The sequence below is a fragment of the Euprymna scolopes genome, chromosome 27 (genome assembly GCF_053919585.1).
Source record: "Euprymna scolopes isolate OS-2025 chromosome 27, ASM5391958v1, whole genome shotgun sequence".
NCBI classification, from domain to species: domain Eukaryota; kingdom Metazoa; phylum Mollusca; class Cephalopoda; order Sepiida; family Sepiolidae; genus Euprymna; species Euprymna scolopes.
Window position 1 is genome coordinate 69,423,400 of NC_136508.1, and position 21,258 is coordinate 69,444,657.

The 21,258-nt window shown below is 37.6% G+C and overlaps 1 protein-coding gene across 1 annotated transcript in view; it reads left to right on the forward strand.

The window, feature by feature from the left end:
- The first annotated feature begins 8,696 nt into the window (after positions 1-8,696).
- LOC145248903 (BPTI/Kunitz domain-containing protein-like) overlaps positions 8,697-21,258 on the forward strand; it is a 42,965-nt gene continuing 30,403 nt past the window's right edge. The window contains exon 1 of the mRNA XM_080110684.1: positions 8,697-9,052. The gene's annotated coding sequence lies outside the window, so the exon portion shown is untranslated. The remainder of the gene's footprint in view (positions 9,053-21,258) is intronic.

Sequence of the window (21,258 nt, forward strand, 5' to 3'; positions counted from 1 at the left end):
AAATTGCCCACTTGAGGGTGAAGGAATTAATATTTTCAGCAAACATTTCGATATTTGTCGTCAAAAGGGTCAAGCTTCAAAACAATACCAATCTCGTGAATATCCGTCACTTCTGTCGACAATTTTAGGCATACATACATACATACATACATACATACATACATACATTTAAACAGACAGGTGAGATTTATATTATAGACTAGCCTGGGTGCCCGGCGTTGCCCGGGTGATTAGAGGTTTGTGTTGAGCAAAAAAAAAAAAAAAAAAAGAAAAGAAAAGTGGTAGTAGGCAAGCAGGCTCGAAACCGTACTGCGAAGGAGGAAAAGAACGTGAAAAAAAAAACCCCTCGACGTCTTTGGGTTGCGTACATCGCCAAACGGGAAGTGGCGAAAGTTTAAATTAAGGCTAGTCAAATGAACAGAGAGGATGACTTTCGAAAATATCGGCGAGAAAAAAAAAGCGATCTCTCCTTGTAGAAAAGTGCCTAGTTTAGGGTAAAGAAATTAATGTTTTTAGCCAATTTTCGATATTAGTCGTCCGAAGTATCTGGCTTCAAAACGATACAAATCTCGTGAAAATCCGTCACATCTTTTGAATTTACATACATACATACATACATACATACATACATACATACATAAATTTAAACAGACAGGTGAGATTTATGTAATAGAAAGTGTTTTTTCTTATCTGCCCTTCCATTGTCCGGTCCGTACCGAATTGTTTTATATATAATTTTTTATTGAAATCCTTTGAGATAAGTAATTTCCTTTTTTTCAGACTGTTATCCTCATCTTCATAGTTGTTGTTTAATCATATTTTGGCCAACTCATCATCTGGCCTTCTTCTTATTTCGTTCCTTACAGTCCGCAAAAAAAAAAAAAAATTAAAACAACAACAACAACAACAACAACAACAACAACAACAACAACAACAACGAAATACACAAATTACTCATCCAAAGGATTCCAATATAAAAAAAATGTATAATAATTTTGTTTATTGCTAAAAATTTAATCTTACTAAGGGGGGGGGGACTAAAAAAACAAAAACAAAAACAAAACGAAAAAAAAACAAAAACAAAAAAAACAAAAAAACAATCCCTTACTTTTAAGTAGGCACCGCCAAAACTGGGGAGGGGGGGGCAGGTAAGTACTTTTAGATGGACCGTCTTTTTAAAAATCTACCAAAATTCAGGTAATTATCCGATCAATACGAAATTTTCAGCGATTATTAAGAGAAGAATGAACTTTATAACAGTGTACTTATTTTTCATAAACGATATTTATATATATATATTTTTTTTTGCTTACAACCCCACCTTGTTTTGAGGAGGTACAAATATGCTTAAAATAATCATCTGAAACTGAACACAACATATTGTGTTGTTGTAAGGGACAGAATTATAGATAAAAAATTGTTTGCCTACCTTATTTTGACGTCTGAATATCAGAACTTCCATTGTGTTTAATTATCCCGCTTTTGAGTTTTGAAGTGTGAAATTCGGTGAATATGTTAAGTAAAATAATTGATTTAAGTTAAGCAAAACAAAAATATTTTTTTAAAAATATTTATACGAAAAAAGCCATTTTAAAATCTTTGATAAATAAATTAACAATTTTTTTTAGCGAGCCAAATAATGATGACCATTATTAAACAGGGCATGCTTTGAAGAAACGATACAAAAAAAAAATCGATAAATATTGTGCCCTTTGTGTTAATAATAGCATCATTTTTTCGATCCCGTTTGAAAACGTTTGCCGCCTTTCGACTACGGTGGACCAAACGCGCTGAAATAATTTTTCTTTATTCTGCTTTAACCCCCCCCCCATTTTGGGGAGCCTGGCTCCCACACACATACACATTAAAAACCAAACTCATACAAATGGTCACCCATCTGGTACTGGCCAGCCTCAGCGTTAATAATACATTGAAATTTTTGTCACTGAAAAATAAGTTTTTTTGGCATGTTTGGTCTTCCATGGTTTGCTTTTTATTAAACACAAACGTAAACATTGTCGATCTAGACTCTAGATCGACGCGAAGTAACTGGTTGCCTATATGAATAAGTGGAATTATTTGAAATCCAGATACTTATATTTTAATATTTTTGCATATTCTCATAGAAAATCATTCTAAATCTTAGTTAGACAACAAATAAATAAATAAATTAGTTCAAAAACCCTTTTTTTTTCTTTTTTTTTTAAATATTTATGTACGTTTTTTGTGCAAGACAAAAAATGTCAATTGTTAACTTTTGGGGAAAATTTAACATTTAAAATTTAATTAAAAATAGTAGAAAAAGTTTTACATTATTCTGTTTTCTATATGATAAAATTCAGGGTTTTATCTTTCTGGAAAAAAAGTTACTCAGAAATAATGGATTTTAATCAATGTAATTTCGTTTTAAAAAACAACAACAACTTGATTTTTCGGCCATTTTTGGCGGTGCCTACTTTTAAGCATTAACTTCCTTTAAACGTGTGGTTAAAATCATTGTTTTCTTATACGGACATTTGGAAATAAATCCCATCGGAAAAAATAATAATAATAAATCAAATAAAAAAAATACTATGAATAATAGTACTCTTGTTTATTCGTTTGATGATTAGGATTATAAAACGGAAGAGAAAGCAAATGTTAAGAGTAGTAATCTATATGTTGAATAGTATCCTGGGCAACGCCAGAATTATTGCTGGTTACGCACACACACATATGGAGCTGGGTGCACACACGCCAATATTGTTGTCAAGTCTTCAAGCCAAGAAATGTCATCAAAAGTCATAAGTGTGCAGAAGTTTTGAAATCAACAATCTTCAACTGACAAGTTTTGAAAACAGTCATATTGTCTTGGTAAATCTTAGAACTTTGGAACACTTTACCACGAAAAGAGTGACACAAGGTCACTTTTAATGTTGGTAGAAAACAAGCTCCCCCAAAAGAGGCATCCTTGAAGTAGACAAAAATAAACATTGCCTTAGTACAGAAATTTTTTATATCTTTCTGCAATTTTAACGCAATTTAATTAAGAGAATGAGAAAATTTAAAAATATCCAAAATTCATAACAATCTTTATTTATGAAAAAATAATGAATTTTAAATATTGCTCATTTTTCAGTTTCGCATACTTGTGCTCTTTCCAAAACATTATTCATGACAGATTGCAGAATCTCTGAATTGTGATTGAACTCCTTTATTTCGTTCCTGATGTTTTCCTTCAATTCTTGCAGGGTTTGGGGGTTGTAAACATAGACTCTTTCTTTAAGATATCCCCGCAAGAAAAAGTCGGGGTTAGGCAAGTTTGGGGAACATGGTGAACATTTGATATTGCCATAACAAGAGATAATGTTGTATACTCAGTTATGAATATATGAGCTACTTCATGAAGGTTAACTTATTTGCATATTCCTTTAAAAAAACGAGCATCCATTAATTAATTATTAATTTGTTATGGTTTATTAGATGATTGGTTTTATTTAACTATTACACTTAATCGTTTTTTTATGCTTAGTTTCTACATTGTGCATAATTGCGTAAAATTTAGGAAGTAAACGTTCTAGCACACTGACATGTCTTTATATATACAGACTCCTTATTCACTCAAGGGGTTTGAACTTAAAAATAGATTCTTTATAATATATCTTATATCTTTGCAGAATCTTTGGATTGCGATTTAACTCCCTTATTTCGTTTCTAATATTTTCCTTCAATCCTTGCAGGGGTTTGGGTTTGTTAACATAGATGAGCTATCCCCAAAAGAAAAAGTCGAAATTAGGCAAGTCTGGCGATGGTGGTGGCCGTTTGACATTGCCATAGCGAGAGATAATGTTGTTGTCAAATTGACCCCTGATTTTGGTAAAACAATTTCACAACTTGCGTACGTTGTTCAATGCTATATGTATCCATAATTAATTTTCAAAATATTATCTGTAAAATATCTGAAATAAAGAAAAAAAAATCATGTATGGTAAAATGACAAAGATTTTAAACCCTTCAATGGCTTTTGGACACCTGATATATATATATATATATATATATATATTTTTTTTTTATTTGTTTTTGTTAGCGATACTCATTGAACGAATTCAATTATTTATACGAAAGTGCATTTTTACCTAAATGCGAGTTGGGAATAATTTTCCCTTTGACCAATTTGGTACCCCCTAAATGGGGAGCGGCATATATTATTTTTAAAATATAATTATCCACTTTATATTTTAAAAATAATATATATATATATATATATATATATATATATATATATAAATCTCCTTTCTTACCAACTCGTCAGATGTGATTTCCATTCCATGCTACTAACAAAAAGAAAAAATTTTTGTACATGATAAACCTGTAAATGTTACTGTGTCGGTGTATGTGCGAAACGTCTCTGCCAAACTCTTCTTTGAATATTTTGTCTACAGTCAAGAAATTTGATACATACGGTATTTGGACCTCGAAGCGCTTCTGATTTGAATTTTAAAAAGACACTAAGGAGTGAACATTAAAAAAATACAGTTAACCTTGGCAGGAGTAAATCGACCATCATATGCAATTTTAGCTTGAAGTTGCTTGCTTTTAGCCTTTTTTTATGCATCTTGCGATAACTCAGACGAAGAAAGCTGATGAGCTAAATAATGACAATGGCTGGAAAGTTTAATGTCTTGATTTTGTTTCCAACTGATGACACCGAAGTCATTTGTTTTAAACTTTTGAAAGCATTTCTATAGTTATTGGGTATAATAATTAAAAGAGAATTTGCTCTGTAATAATAAATACGAAATCTGCATTCATTAAAATAATATAAATTAAAGTGTATTTTACGACCGGACAACACCGGGCGGCCTGCTAGTATTATCTATTTGACAAAGCTCCACGGCACTTCCTGAAGCCAGAGTCATGCTGACTGATTGGTGGTTTGCGATCGGTCTCATGCCTTACAGTTCTTTCGAATGCAGGCGAAACTATTACGGCAGATAAATACTGTTAACAAATGGATGAAATGCATCAGAAACTTCGACAACAGCACCCAGCACTAGTTAACAGAGAAAGCTCAATTATCCTCCATGAAAATGTCAGACATCACGTTGCTAAACCGATCCTGCAGATGTTGAACAAATTCAGCTACGGAACTCTGCCTTATCTGCCATACCCTCCAGACCTCTCACCTACCGACTATTACTTTTCCAAGCATCTCAACAACTTTCTACGTAGAAATGCTTTAAAGACATAGGCGATATCAAAAACGATTTCAGCGACTACATCGCCACCAGAGCGCAAGCTTTTTACGTTACTGGCATAAATAAACTTGTTTTGCGTTGGCAAAAGTGTCTTGATTCTGATACTGATTATTTCGATCAATATTTTTTTGTTTGAGCTGAGATGTGCTCATCTGAATTTAAAAGTTAAAGAATTTTCTTGTTAACCTGATAGATACCGAATTATATCTGCAGCTAGGTAATTTCTGGAGCGGTAGAGTGATCCAACCATTTTTATGAGGCCTTAGCAACAGGTTGGATATTCGTCATTCCTTGGTCGGTCTTTTAAGTGTTTCTGGCTCATTGGTTTACGACACGGACTGAAGTTTGAATACAGTTCGTTCCATAGAAACACTTTCACTCATGATGTTGGCAACTTTCATGTGGTTCCTCCCGTAAGTAACCAATGTCTTTCTAGAATGAATTCAAACTAAAAAGATATCAGGGAAACGAATGCCAACAATAGAATCATCTGATTCACAAGAAAAAAATGAATATAAGATTTGAAGTGAAAGGGTAGTCTTAATAGCTTATGAAACCAAAATTTTCTTCAAAAAGGAAGGACGTTGATTTCGACTGGGGCAAAACATAGATTATTCGTGGAAGTCACATATGAAGAGGCAATGAAAACTTGTAAACTCACATACTATAGAAATTTATCGTTACAAATTAATGAACGCGTACAAAATCTATAATGTATCATATTTCCAAACTTCGTAGACGATTCGCACGTAAACAATTTGCGTAAACATTATCTATAATAAACGTGTTCATGTATATACTTTTTTGCGGACTGTTATCCTCATCTTCATAGTTATTGTTGTCTCACTACGTTTCGGCTAACTAATCCTTTGGCCTTCTTCATGTAATTAACGGCGACGGAATAGGAATTTTGACTCTTGTAACTGTATCGCCAATAATTACCGCCTTCCATGGTTGTTATTCTCCCAACTAATCCCTGCCCTGCTTTGGGTTGAATTGAAATCGCTATCTTTAAACAATGCTTACCTGGAACCGTAGACACTCAACGCTTCTAGCCATTGCGCCACCAAGCAAAAACAACCATGAAGATGAGGATAATAGTCTGAAAAAAAATTGATACACAAATTGATTAATCTTTGACGCATCTTCAAACCATCATGTGTCAGCTTATCTATATTGGCGCAGTGGATAGAGGCGTTGAGTATATATGGTTCCAGGTGAGCATTGTCTGAAGACAGCAGTTTCAATTCTATCCAAAGCAGGCCGGATGATTAGTTAGTCAAAACGTGGTGAGATAATAACTATGGAAGGTAGTAATTACTGGGGATACAATCACAAAACTCAGCATTCCTATCCCGTCGCGGTTAATCAACTGAAAAAGGGCAGAGGATAATTTGGTCGAAACGTGGTGAAACAACAATAACTATAAAAATAAGGATAACAGTCCGCAAAAAAAAAAAAAAAAATGAATACACAAATTATAAAGCTTCATCTCAAATGATTCCAAAAAATACACATAATAAAATAATAAATAAAACATGTACATGTATGTGTGTCTCCCTATAGCTTGAAAAAACCGTCCATTTTTTAAATGAGAGATGATTGTTTGCATTACTTAGAATTACCGACTAACGGTCTCATCTTGACTGTTATTTGCCCGCTGTTTCGGTCGGTGTAACCTCCGACCTTTTTCAGGTGTATAAGTCGCCGCGTTTAGTAAAGGAAAACGACCAAAACATGGTAACTTATAAACCTGAAGAATGTCGAAAGTGTTGGAATTTTTTTTGTACCCATAATGGTGCATCCCCCCTGTTTACATTTATTATTGTTTATCTGGTTCTTATATATGATTTTTTGTGTTTTATATCCATTATGCTTTTTAGTTTCGTATATTTTCGGTTTGTACGAAACTCCCTTCAATTTGGAGAAAAGAGAAATGCTAGCTCTGTGATGACGTCACGAGCTCCGCGCGTATTTCGCCCTCTTTTGAAATTCTGCTGTCGAGGAGAGAGACCGTGTTCTTTGCCCGGCGCTGAAGATGGAATTTTGAAGAGCCCTCCTTGAAAGAAGTAAACCCGGCTGTGACGAGACAGGCTTCTGGAAATTAACTACGTGGCTGCGGTCCTGCACGTATTTATTTTATTATTTTACAAGGAGTGGAATTTAAAGAAAATACCTTTTACGTGACAAGGTATTATGGAATTTCCTATCCGGACAAGCGACGAGGTCTTGCTCCTGTAATACATGTGTGTCTACGGTTTTCACGCAGGAAAGGAAAATTCTAAAAGAACTTTAAACAAAAAAAAAGGGGAAAAAGGCCACTTGCCTGACAGGCTTTCAATTGTGAGTACGCTCCTGAAATTAACTTCATATGCGAGTGTGAATGGGAGATAGTACTATTTTGTATATTCTTGTTGTATTCGTAATGGATACGCACAACTTCTTTGTAAGAACCAGCAGTGTCGTTATTTTTTCTTTACATGTTACTTTTTCATTTTAAGTTACATTGGCGTTTTAAGTTTAATGCCCGCAAAGGGAAAAATTTGCAACTTATTGTAAATAAAGTTTCTTCTTCGTTTTAAAAGCAAGACATTTATATTTCATTCTTTACCCCCCCTCCTTTGTTTCATGCTTTTTTTTTCAGCTTAGTTACTTTAGCGTCGAATTTATCTGGAAGCAAGATAAATTCCGACAAAAGTTACACCGACCGAAACGTTGTGCAAATAACACTAAAGATCAGAACATTAATTTGATTAATCCAAATAATACAAGCAGTCACATATACAGTTAGTATTTGGCCTAACCTGGAAAAAGTATCTCAAATTTAGAAAAACAAACTAACAAAATTCATTTATTGGGAGGGGGATCATGTCGGCATTTATATAATTTAATATTATCAAGATGCAAACAAGATTATTTATGTTGTGCAGATGTTATGATAATTTTTCAGAGTTGTTTATTTGACGCTGACTCGAGATTTGTGTAAATGTTCAAGGAGAAGAATAGGTTGGACAAAGAAAAAATTGGAGAGAGGAGGGAAGAGTCAAAGAGCGGGGGGGGGGATAAATATTATGTTATACTTTTGTCCCGGGCAATGCCGAATAGCCCTGTTTGTTTATTATGAATACATGAACAAGTTGCATATGTGTGACATTTCTCAAAACGCTCTCAAATTCGTTTCGCGCATGCTCAATCATACATAATTGGTTGTACATGATATGGACGTGCCAAAAATATATAATAAATAAATAAATAACAAGCGAGCAAGCAAAAAAAAAAAAAAGTTGCATATGTGTGGCAACTGTGGCATTTCTCAAAACGCTCTCAAATTCGTTTCGCGCATGCTCAATCATACATAATTGGTTGTATATGATATGGACGTGCCAAAAATATATAATAAATAAATAACAAGCAAGCAAGCGAAAAAAAAAAAAAAAACTACCGGTGAGTACTATACTCGTTTCAAAGCCATCGGGCATTGAAAAAATGCCGGTCATTCTCAAGAATAATTACGTCATCGTCACGTTCGTGCGCGGCTCTTTCCGTTGGTCAATGCTCACCAACACTTCTTATATAAAACAATACTTTCTGCTGAACAGTCGCTGTTCATTTCTAGAATTGCCAAGTGACAGATGTGCATGATAAAAGACTGACGACGAGACGGAGACACGCACGCACGCAAAAACAAAGAATATTTTTCACGGGTATAGTCGCTTAAATTGAATCCAACTTGCATAACGGTTAATTATATCGTTATTTATGGTTGAATATTCGAAAAAGAAAAGATAATCGTTTCTAATTGATTCCGCCCACAAGTAAGTCTCTCTTCATGTTTTCCTGTTTTGTTCTTTCATAAGATGATTGGAAATTCATTCCCTATTTTGAAAATCTTTTAATTTATTCATGAATTATATTTTTTACACACACACACACACACACACACACACACACACACACACACACACACACACACACACACACACACACACACACAAAAAGCAAGTTATATATGGATAAAGAACAACATACACAATATGAGTTTTGATTTAAAATTTCATATGCTCACCATCATTCGACTTGATTTCTTCAAATCTATCGAGAATCGCATCAATTTATTTTCCTAAAATGGCAGTATTCATTCAGCCATTCGTGGGAGATGGTTAGGTTGACGTGGTTCACTTGAATGGCGACGTTGCCTGGGATCGAATGAAGAGCAACAAAACCATATTTTATTGTCATCCAAAACGGGTGAAATTGCCCATTTTTCAGTCAAATCGATTGATTGTCTGCTGTAGTCGCACCAGGAGGAAACTTGCATGCTTGCTCGCAGTGACTTAATAATACATTGTCGGTTACATTGCACTGTATAGAATCTACTTTTAATGGCTTGAATTAAAGTTTAAAGTGTAAAATTCAATTGGGTTCCAAACAGAAAAATTCATTTCGAACGCGCCCCTGACCTATCAAAGAACTTTCTTTTATATGACGGGCCTTTCCGCTTGTGTGGGGGATAAAACTTCTCAGATGTACTTGTGATGTTAGGCTTCATAATTTAATTCGTCCGCAATTTTTTTTCTGACATCAACTGCATCGGCTTCGAAAACATTTAATCGTTGTTTTACCATGTTTTGGCCAACTCATCCTCTAGCCTTCTTCAGGAAGATGAGAATAGCACTCCAAAAAAAAAAAGATAAATAAATAAATAAAAAAATACAACGAAATACACAAATTACTCATCTCAAAGGATTCCAATATATAAAAAATAATCTTCTCTTCTTCTTTTAAGCATTAACTTCCTTTAAATACGTGATTAAAATCACTGTTTTCTTTTACGGACGCTTGAAAATAAATCCCATCGAAAAAAATAATAGTTCGTTTGAGGATTAGGATTAGAAAACTGAAGAGAAAGTAAAGCAAGTTTTAAGAGTAGTAATCTATGCAATACTCACCAGAATAGCAAGCGTCCACGTATTTGTGCATTGTGTGGATGTTCGTGCGAGCGGTGGCGTGACGGAGGAGGGATGGACTTGCCGCAGGGAAGTGTTGGGTGAGAAAAGAGAAAAAAGATAGCTGGCGTTTTATAAACTGTGGTCTCGCGAGATCACAAGATCACGAGGAAACAGAGGGCATGCAAGCAAATGAGACAGGGTGAAAAACTCCATAAAAAGCAAGCTTGAGTGAGAGGAAGAGACAGTGTCGTTTACAGTCACGAGGTTATTGTGTTACTATTGTGAGTGTTGGTGACGATTGAAGGTGAATTCGATAGAAGCTATTTCCGGCTATTGCTGTGAAAAATGAACTGAAACTGATTCCAGAGTTTGATGGGTCCACATCTGTCGTTGACTGGGTTGAGAGGGTCGAGTTGACCTGCAATCTCTGTGAGGTAAAGAGAGTGCACACTGTGATTCCCCTGAGATTGGCTGGGGGCGCTCTGAGTGTGTATCAGCAACTTAGTGTCACCAGGAAGGCTGATGTGACCGCTATAAAAAATACGCTGTGCAAGGCATTTGCAATGATGCTTGCACAGCTTATGAAAGATTCACCTCCAGGAAGCTCATGCTGGGAGAAACCGTGGATGTGTGAAGAAACTTGCTGTGCTGTTTGGCAATGGAGTGTCGGAGAGGACATTGGCATATGCATTTGTGGCCAGCCTTCCCACCCGTGTTAAGCAATTGTTGAGAGCCTCTATCAGTGTGTCCGCAATGCCTATGGAGCACAATGGAATGCTCCTGGGCGATCATCAGAGATGAGGAGGACCTGGGGGAATCAGTTGTGATGGCGACAAAGGCAGCCCAGAACGAGGCCGGGGAGATTCCCAGTCTGAGCCCCGCGACAAATGGAAGATGTTACCGCTGTGGTTGGCGAGCTCATTTTGCGAGAAGCTGCACTGACAAAAGGTGGGGGCAACTGCGATGTTTCCAATGTGATGGCATTGGACACCTAGCTCAAAACTGTGTGAGAAACGTGTCAGGGGGCAGGATGGCAGCGCCGCCCTGCTCCCTAGACAAGATACGTGACGCACAATCTATGATAACTGTGTACGTGAACCGAGTGCCTTGCTCAGCTCTTCTCGACTCCGGCTGCTCACATACCATCATGAGTGCCAGATTGTGTCGGACCTGGACTAAAAGGAACATTAAAGTCACCACAATAGGCTGTGAGACACAAGCATGCTGTGAAGCTGGAACCGTGAAGGTCCACACGGACTCTGGTGTGGCCGTGGAAATTAATGTGTTGGTGACGCGAGGGGATTTGCTGGGGTTCGACGTACTGCTGGCCTACGATGCTATCAAGGCACTGGGGGGAGTGATCATCGAAAGAGATGGAGCATGCGCTTTTTAAAAAACCCGGTGTGTGCTGCAATCCACATCGATCGCCCTGACTTTAAGGTGGGTTATGACTATAACCAGCAGGCCTGGACTGCGTCATGGAAGTGGACTGAGGGAAGGGCACCAACCGAATTAAAGAATCGTGTCGCAGAATACCCTATATCTGACGAGGCTCATGATGAGTACGAGCAAGAGTTTGAGGTGTGGATCCGAGATGGATGGCTGATCCCTACCCTGAGAAGCTTGGTCCACCCAAGTGTCTGATACCTTAATGGCGGTTATCCAGCATAACAAGTCAAAAGTAAGACCAGTGCTGGATTCTCGTGAGCTCAACCAGTACATTGAGGCTTACACTGCCGCTGCTGATAAGTGCACCAGCAAACTGAGGGAATGGCATCAGAAGGGCTCCAATGTATCAATATTAGACCTGCGGAAGGCCTATTTGCAGGTGCGAGTAGATGAGACGCTGTGACTGTTCAAGACAGTGTGGTTTCGGGGTCAAACGTACTACCTAACACGACCCGGCTTTGGTCTGAATAGCACCGCAGATCATGAAAACCATTATGTATGCGGTGTTGTCCCCAAAAAAGACAATTGAGGACGCAACATCATCCTACATTGACGATGTGTACATCAATGAGGACATAAAATCTGCATCGTGTGTCAGGGAAAAATTGGCTCAGTTTGATCTGCAGTGCAAGAATCCTGAACGTCTGAGGGATGGAGTGCACATATTGGGATTAGACGTCTGTGAGGAAGATGACACCCTATGATGGAGGCGTGGCAGTGGGATACCAGGCATCCCTGACGTTGTTACGAGACGGACCGTTTTTTCCTGGTGTGGGAAACTTGTTGGACACTTACCAGCCTGTGGCTGGCTCCGTGTAGCTGTGGGTGTCATCAAAAGCAGAGCGAATTTGGTAACAGGTTGGGACGATGTACTTGACGATGCTCTTCTAACTCTGATGGTAACTGACACCCTGGAGAGAGTCAACAAGGAGGACCCTGCCCGTAAAAAATGGTGTGTTGATGCAGACCACATAAATATGTGGGTCGACGCTAGTTCATTGGCATTGAGAGTCGCATTAGAGCAAGGAGGGGATGTGTTTGAACACGCATGTTGGCTGCGATCCGTAAGTGATGCTCAGCACATCAACTTAGCAGAGCTGGACGCTGTTGTAAAAGGGAACAAATCTCGCACTGCAATGGCAACTGCACCTTTACACAGATTTTCTTTGCATCTACCACTGAGTGTCTGACACGCTTTCAGAACAGACAAGAATCCACACTAAGGCAGCCAGCGAGATGTTGCTCCGGCAAAGGCTAGACATGCTGAAGAGTTTGGTCTCTGAGTATGGACTATCAGTGGGGGTAACGCTGGTAACATCACATTGTAATCGTGCCGACCAACTAACCCGTGTACCTCACAGATAGTATGGAGCCGTGAAGATGGGTGTGGAGCACACTGCTCGATCTCACAATTCCATTTTGTGTCATTCACACACTCTTCTATACAAACCAGCCTTCTTCCACCGTTATTCCTTTTACCGTAGAGTCAGTCGGTATCATCCTTTGGGTATAGAGCATTTTACATGGTCACGTTTCTTGATCTTCTAGTGAAGATGCATTAATTCTTATTTGGTCCACCCTATAAACGCCCATGTGTTTATAACTGTGTACTATTTAGTTTTGTTTAAACGAGTTTTCTTTTGAGGTATTTCTTTCCGATTTTCTCTTCTATTTTCGTTGCTTTGATGAACTTGCAAATATTTGTACTCTCATCTTCGCTTTGTTTGGTAGTTCCATACCTTCAGTTTTCTCCTATTTTCTTCATCCCATAACTAGTCTGCTTCGTGGATACATCTTTTCATGTTTTGAATTAGTGTTTCCTGTAGCGTCGTAGATTTTTGAATCAGTATGTGTATATTCCGTTGTTACCTGACGTTGTGACTTTTTTTAAAAAAAGTTTGTTGATATCTGTTTTCAGTCTAAATTCCCCAGACTTTGTCGGTCTATTTTTTTAAAACAGTTGCAATTTTTCATAGGGTTGTTTTGATGGTTTCATTGTTGACTTTATTTGCAGTTGCAATTGGCGCGATTAGCCCATGTCAAATATAGAAGATTCATGCACAGAGCAGACAAGAGAACAGTATATTTTGCGAGGCGTGTGGATCCAGCAGTGAGAAAAGCAGATGTTAGGCAGATTGTCAGGCACTGTGAGGCGTGTCAGTCTATTGATCCTGCACCAGAGCAATGGCGAAAAGGACGATTGGACGTCAAGAAGGTGTGGCAGTGGGTGGCGATGGACATTACCCATTACAATGGTAAACCCTTTCTAACTCTTATCAATTGTGGACCCACATGTTTTGCGGTATGACAACACATGATTAGACAGGACTCGGCAAGTGTAAGTGTTGTTCACATCTTGTCATCCATCTTTTTTGAGCAGGGTGTGCCGGAAGAGATCTTGATGGATAACGATGCTGCTTTTTGCAGCCAACAAGTTCGGCAGCTGTTACGAAGACCAGGTATTGGTATAACATCACGCCAAAGGATGGGAAATTACCTACAACAGCGCCGGCCAATGCCATATACACATATTGTGTTAGAATAAAGGGAATTGATGCTGCACAGCCAGTCAACCAGAAAAGACATGCCAAATATGAGGTAGGGGATCCAGTTTGGGTGAGACCACCTGAAAACCGGTGCACCACCAAATTCAAGCGAGGACGAATCTCCTAGTGTGTGTTTATTATTTATTTATTTATTATTACTAATTAAACGTTTTATTCTAACGTTTACTTTTACGGGTCTGTGTGTTTATCAATGTTTTTACATATACGTGTGGGTGTGTGTGTTCTTACATATAAATGTGTGTCCCTATGTGCAGTTCACTGTTATATATATGTGTGTGTGTGTGGGTGGGTGTGTTTGCTATTCTTCTACAGTTTCCGAGATGTGTATGTGCAACCAATATAATTTGAACATACCTGATTTGCCTTGGCCAGCGGATGATGCCTTTTTGGTCGCTGGTCTTCCATCTTGCTGGGGAGTGGATGCTGCAGACAGATTCATCAATGAACAACAAGATGGAATTGAATCTTCAATCTTTTTTATTCAACGCAAGCCTAACATCTTGGACCCTGGTTGTCGGGAGAGACCCGGAATCTCCCATCTGCATTCCTCTGCTGCTAAGACCAACTCTACCCATATGGTCGTCAACCGGAAGGCCTACGACCACAATTCTCGTGTCACCCCTTAATTTCTGGTACATTCTATCTAGGTCATTCAAGGTGACCTGTGTTTGATGCCTGTCAAACCTAACCTTTCTGACCCTGCTAAATCGCTGATGGGAAATCAAAATATGCTTATATAATTTTCTATTTCTAAAGCTACCTATATAGCAATTAAACTGGGATTCCCAATACTACACTAGTTGACAGAACCCCGCACCATGTGCACAATCTTCGCCCGGCTTCTGAGGTACATCATACAACTACAGATGAGAGCAATAAATCCTCAAGGCATGCGCTACTGATGAACGAAATCAACAAACCAGAGAGTGATGATTATAGTTCATCTGACGCGGTGGAAACAGAATCAGAATCAGAACCAGACCCGAAACCAGAACCAGACCCGATACCAGAGCCAGAATCTTAATCAGAACCAGAATATGAATCAGAACCTGAACCTGAATCTGAATCAGAACCAGAACCAGAGCAAGAACAAGAACCAGAACCAGAACCAGAACCAGAACCTGTGAATGTGCCCCTTCGCAAAAGTAAGCAGACTAGGAGACCAATCCTGCAGTGCACTCTGTGTGATCATTAGATCAGGGAGGAGTGTAATACTCACCAGAGTAGCAAGTGTCCGCGTATTTGTGCATTGTGTGACTGTGCATGCAAGTGGTGGCGTGACGGAGGAGGGGTGAATTTGCTGCAGGGAAGTGTTGGGTGAGAAAAGAGAAAAAAAGATGGCGCCTGGTGTTTTATAAACTGTGGTCTCCCAAGATCGCAAAAGAAACAGAGGACACACATGCAAATGAGACAGGGTGAAAAACTGCATAAAAATGAATGAGAGGAAGAGACAGTGCCGTTTACAGTCATGAGGTTATTGTGTTACTGGAACAACAACGTAAAATGGTTACAACTGAAAAGAGCAGTAAACGTCACCAAGCAGGCGAGGGTCTCTCTGGTGTTTAATCCTGGGATCAAAAGGTCTATGGTTTATATAATGGATAGAACAGTCCATTTGGAGGGTGATTACCCCACAACACCGCCTCCCGAGCTGATTTCCGCGGTTGTGAAAATCAGTATTTCTTCCTTTTGGGGCAGACCACCAAGGGGTCTGTGCGCTTCTTCTTTCTGTCGGGGCGTCTTGGTTCTGACATCCCTTTTGTAGGGTCTATATCAAAACAGTCATACACAGTTTCAATCGCCTCGCTACCGTCCTGTGGTTGTTCTTCTTGATCCTTGCAGAAGCGTTTCCTGATTTGGTTCAGGTGCCTCTGATGTTGGAACTTTAGGCCCTGAATGATGTATATAACATGGCCAATTCTTCATAAGATCGTGCCCTGATCCCAAAAAGAAACATTATTTCTAAAATGCCTAAAATACACGTTATCTCCGCTGTTAAACCGTTTCATTGGCATTGTAGAGGTTCTGTTGTGTACTATGTGTTTGGGTAGCAGTTTATCAAATACGGATTTTATTTTCCGTCCAAAACATGATTTCTGCTGGGGATCCTGCATCTGGTTTGTTTGGATTTCCTGTGATTCTGTAAACCTGCAGAAATTGCTGAATGGCCATTTCTGTCGGTGTACCGGACGCCTTTTTTAATGCCCTTTTAAGCATATCAACGAAGCGTTTGGCCTGGCTGTTGCTTCTGGCATGGTACTGGGTTGTTGTAATATGCTTGACTTGATACATCTCGCAGAATTCTCTGAACTCTGTCGAGGTGAACTGTGTAGCGTTGTCACTAACCAGACAGTCTACAACCCCAAACCGAGCAAACAATTCCAATAAAAAATTTGTCGTTGTTGTCGTGGTCGGTTTTTTGCATCTTAGTACCTCTGACCATTTAAAGTAAAAGTCAACTACTATCAGGTAGTAAAAATCCTCCACAGGCCCCGCATAATCGATGTGGATCCATGACCATGGTTGTTCAGCCTTAGGCCAAGGTTTATATATTATCGGTGGTGCTTTAGCAGCCAAAGCACAGCCTTTGTATCTGTTCACTATGTCGGTAATATCTGGGTTCATAGCTGGCCAATAAACAAAACTTCTCATTAGGCTTTTCATTCTGTTTATTCTTGGATGCATGTGAAATCCCTGAGAATTCTTTTTTGAAACAAGTTATAAGTTTCTCGGTTTCTGCTGGGCGGGTATCTATTTTCTAGCAGAATGTGCATATAGGAAGATCTCAGAGACGAAACTCCTCCATGCTGTCAGAACCGAACAGGTTCTCTCTATCTTTTAGCACATACAATCTTAGTTTTTTTGTTTTCCCTCGTAAAGTGACGTTTGTAATTAATTCACCTTCAAAATGAATTTTTGTACAATTAACGGCCGTCGCTGTTCTGTTAGTTTTTAACATAGTCCGCTTTCATAATATTTTCCACGTTTTGAGATTTATTATTGAAAGATCCGATCCACTGTCTAATTGGAATTTAATAGCCTTGCCGAAAATGTTAACTGTTACATATTTGCGGAGATTTTCATCTACGACGTCCTTAGTTCTGGTTTGACGTACATGGCTCCTATTATGAGTTTTCCTACAATGCGAACTTTTATGACCGATCTTATTGCATAAATACCATCTTTTTGTTAAAAATGGGCAATCCTTTACCCAATGTATTCCACCACATCTGAAACAAGCGCTCGGTGCTTTTAGTTTTTCTGAGTTTCGGTGGTTAGTGTCTGTGTGCCATTTCGACGGGTTTTTCTTAGTTACTTTTTTATATTCGCGATGCCTGCTTCGATATTTCTTGCATCTTTTTTTTATAATTTCTACTTTTTGACAATCCTCAGTCAATTTTTGAAGTGTTAAGTTCGGTTCATTTTCTAATTTTGTAAGGACTCTGCGCCTGATTTCTGCATCTTTTCCCGAGGTTAACCCTTGTGCAAACACAAGACATTTAAAAAAGTCTACTATTCGTTCAGACAACTTAAAGTCATCACAATGTTTTTTCACTACAGCTGCGTAGGTGGCAAAATCATCATTATCGTCTTTTACCACATTCAAACATGTCCAACGCTTATGGAAAAGAGACGTTTTTGGCGAGAAAAGTTGTTAACAAATTTCCCGTCTCACTGAAAGATAAATCTGCTGTTTTCCAAGGCAAGATGTAATCCACGAATTTATCCTGCTCAGCCGTTTCCAATTTTCGTAGGAGAAGTCTGGTTTTCTTTTGATCAGACCAGTTGCTGCAGTCAATATTAAAAAAAAATTTCATAACGCCGAAAGTATGCTGCGGATGATTTTTCCTCTTCCTTGTATTTAAAATTGTCTATAGCAGTCCATATTGTATTCTGAGAAAATGCTGAATTGCTTTCCGCGTTCGTATTATTTTTAACAATTTCTGTAAGTAACTCCTCTGTTCGTAATTGACGTTCAGCTAACTGTTTTTGAACTGGGCTGGATGATGTTAGATATTGGTCGGATAATTTAAGATATTGGTCGAATTATGTTTGATCTTGGTCGGATGATGTTTGATATTGGTCGGATGATGTTAGATATCGGTCGGATAATGTTAGATATCGGTCGGATAATGTTAGATATTCAGCGGATAATGTAAGATTATTGTTGGATAATTTTAGATATTGATTGGATCATGTAAGATATTGGTCGGATAATGTAAGATATTTGTCGGATAATACTAGATATTGGTCGGATATTGTTAGATATTTGTCGGATAATGTTAGATATTAGTTGGATGATGTTAGGTATTGGTTGGATGATGTAAGATATTGGTTGGATGATGTAAGATATTGTTCGGATAATGTAAGACTTTGGTCGAATAATGTAAGATAATTGTTGGATAATGTTATATATTGATCGGATTACGTAAGATATTCGTCGGATAATACTAGATATTCGTCGGATATTGTTAGATATTTGTCGGATAATGTGAGATATTGGTTGGATGATGTTAGACATCGGTCGGATTATGTAAGATATTTGTCAGATAATGTAAGATATTGGTCGGATGATGTAAGATATTGGTCGGATAATACTAGATATTGATCGGATAATGTGAGATATTGGTTGGATGGTGTTAGACATCAGTCGGATTATGTAAGATATTTGTCAGATAATGTAAGATATTGGTCGGATGATGTTAGATATTGGTCGGATGATGTAAGATATTGATCGGATGATGTAAGATGTTGGTCGGTTTATGTAAGATATATGTCGGATAATATAAGATATTTGTCGAATGATGTTAGATCTTGGTCGGATTATGTAAGATATTGGTCGGATAATACTAGATATTGGTCGGATATTATTAGATATTCGTCGGATAATGTGAGATATTGGTCGGATAATGTAAGAAATTGGTCGGATGGTGGTTGATATTGGTCGGATAATGTAAGATATTGGTCGGATCATGTAAGATATTGGTCGGATGACGTAAGATATTTGTCAGATAATGTTAGATATTAGTCGGATAGTATAAGATATTGGTCGGATAATGTAATTATGATGATGTTAGATGTTGGTCGGATGATGTAACATATTTGTCAGATAATGTTACATATTGGTTGGATATTGTTAGATATTGGTTGGATAATGTTAGATATCGGTCGGATTATGTCATTTATCAGATGATGTTAGATATTGGTCGGTGATGTAAGATATTGGTTGGATGATGTTGCATATTAGACGGATTATGTGAGGTATTCATCGGATAATGTTAGGTATTGGTGGGATATTGTAAGATATTGGTTGGATAATGTTAGATATTAGTCGGATGATGTTAGATATTGGTCGGATGAGGTAAGATATTCGCCGGATTATCTTAGATATTAGTAAGATAATGTTAGATGTATCTTGGATGATGTTAGAAATTGGTCGGATACTGTTAGATATTGGTCGGATTATGTTAGATATTTGTCGGAGGATATAAGATATTTGTTGTATAATGTTGGATATTGGTCGGATAATTTTGCATATTGGTCGGATTATGTAAGATATTGGTTGGATAATTTTAGACATGTGTCAGATGATTTCAGTTATTGGTTGGATAATGTAAGATATTGGTCGGATTATTTAAGATATTTGTCGGATAATGTTAGATATTTGTAGCATAATGTAAGATATTGGTCGGATAATGTAAGTTATTGGTCGGATAATGTTAGATATTAGTCAGATGATGTTAGGCATTGGTTTGATGATGTAAGATATTGGTCAGATGATGTTAGATATTGGTCAGGTGATGTAAGATATTCTTCGAATAATGTTAGATATTTGTTGGATGATGTTAGATATTCGTTGGATAATGTTAGATATTGGTCGGATAATGTTTGATATTGGTTGGATGATGGTAGATATTGGTCGGATTGTTATGTAATGGTTGTATTTTTGGAAGGGTACCAACTATGTGCGTATGTTACGTGAGTTCTTATTTAGTGTTCTTGTTTGTTAGACGACTTACATATTTGTTGTTTTTCATGTTTGTAGATAGAGTCTTAAACATGTATATATAATGAGAGAGACAGTTCTGTATATATATAATAGACGGTGTACATCTTACTACACAATGAGAGGAGATTTGATACATATATAGATAGACTGAGAGTTTGTGCGTTTAGCATTTATACGTTTGACAGTTCTATATGGACAGGAGTATTTCTATAAATATTTATACATATATTTCTTACCTATTTTTGAGATGATGATTTTCACAAAGTTCTTATAATATAAATGGACAATACCTTTTCTGTTGAATCACAACACGAAGACGCAGATACACAAAAATGATGACGTCCTTTATTTCATGACCGGTCCATGATTTCGCTCAAGGAATTCAAAGTTTCTTTACATGGCTTTTTCTTCTCTAACCTTTTGCTTCCAAGGTTTGATGTCAGCAGCCGCCTCTAACCTCTCTCTCTCTCGGCTCCCTCTCCCTGACTCTTCTCCCCTTCTCCCAGACTGCATCTAAAACTCTACCTATATTGAGAACTCATCACGTCATCGCATGATTAAATGTGCTCATAAAGCACGTTGGATGATATGCATCACACTGACATGACCCAACAAGTTCAGTAACCTATTTTTCAAATAACCTCTTTTCAAATTATGTTTACAATTTCAATTGACGATTAAATTCCTTATTTTAATTTTCGTTTTTATAACAGAAACAAATTTCATCTTTACATTCCTTTTCCAACAAACAGGCATCCAACTATTTTGTGTGAGCTAAGCAATTGCGATTCCACATTTTTTGTTTTCAATAATATTCTGTATTTATTTTAACCTATGATTGGAATTTTCAATTCCAAATATAGCTTCGCAAGTTCGAATCCTTGACCATCCTATTTCATATATACTCACTTACAAGAACAGGCTCTGTTATTGTAACAGGATAATGTAAGATATTGGTCGGATAATGTTAGATATTTGTCGGATAATGTTAGATATTGGTCGGATAATGTTAGATATTGGTCGGATAATGTCAGATATTGGTCGGA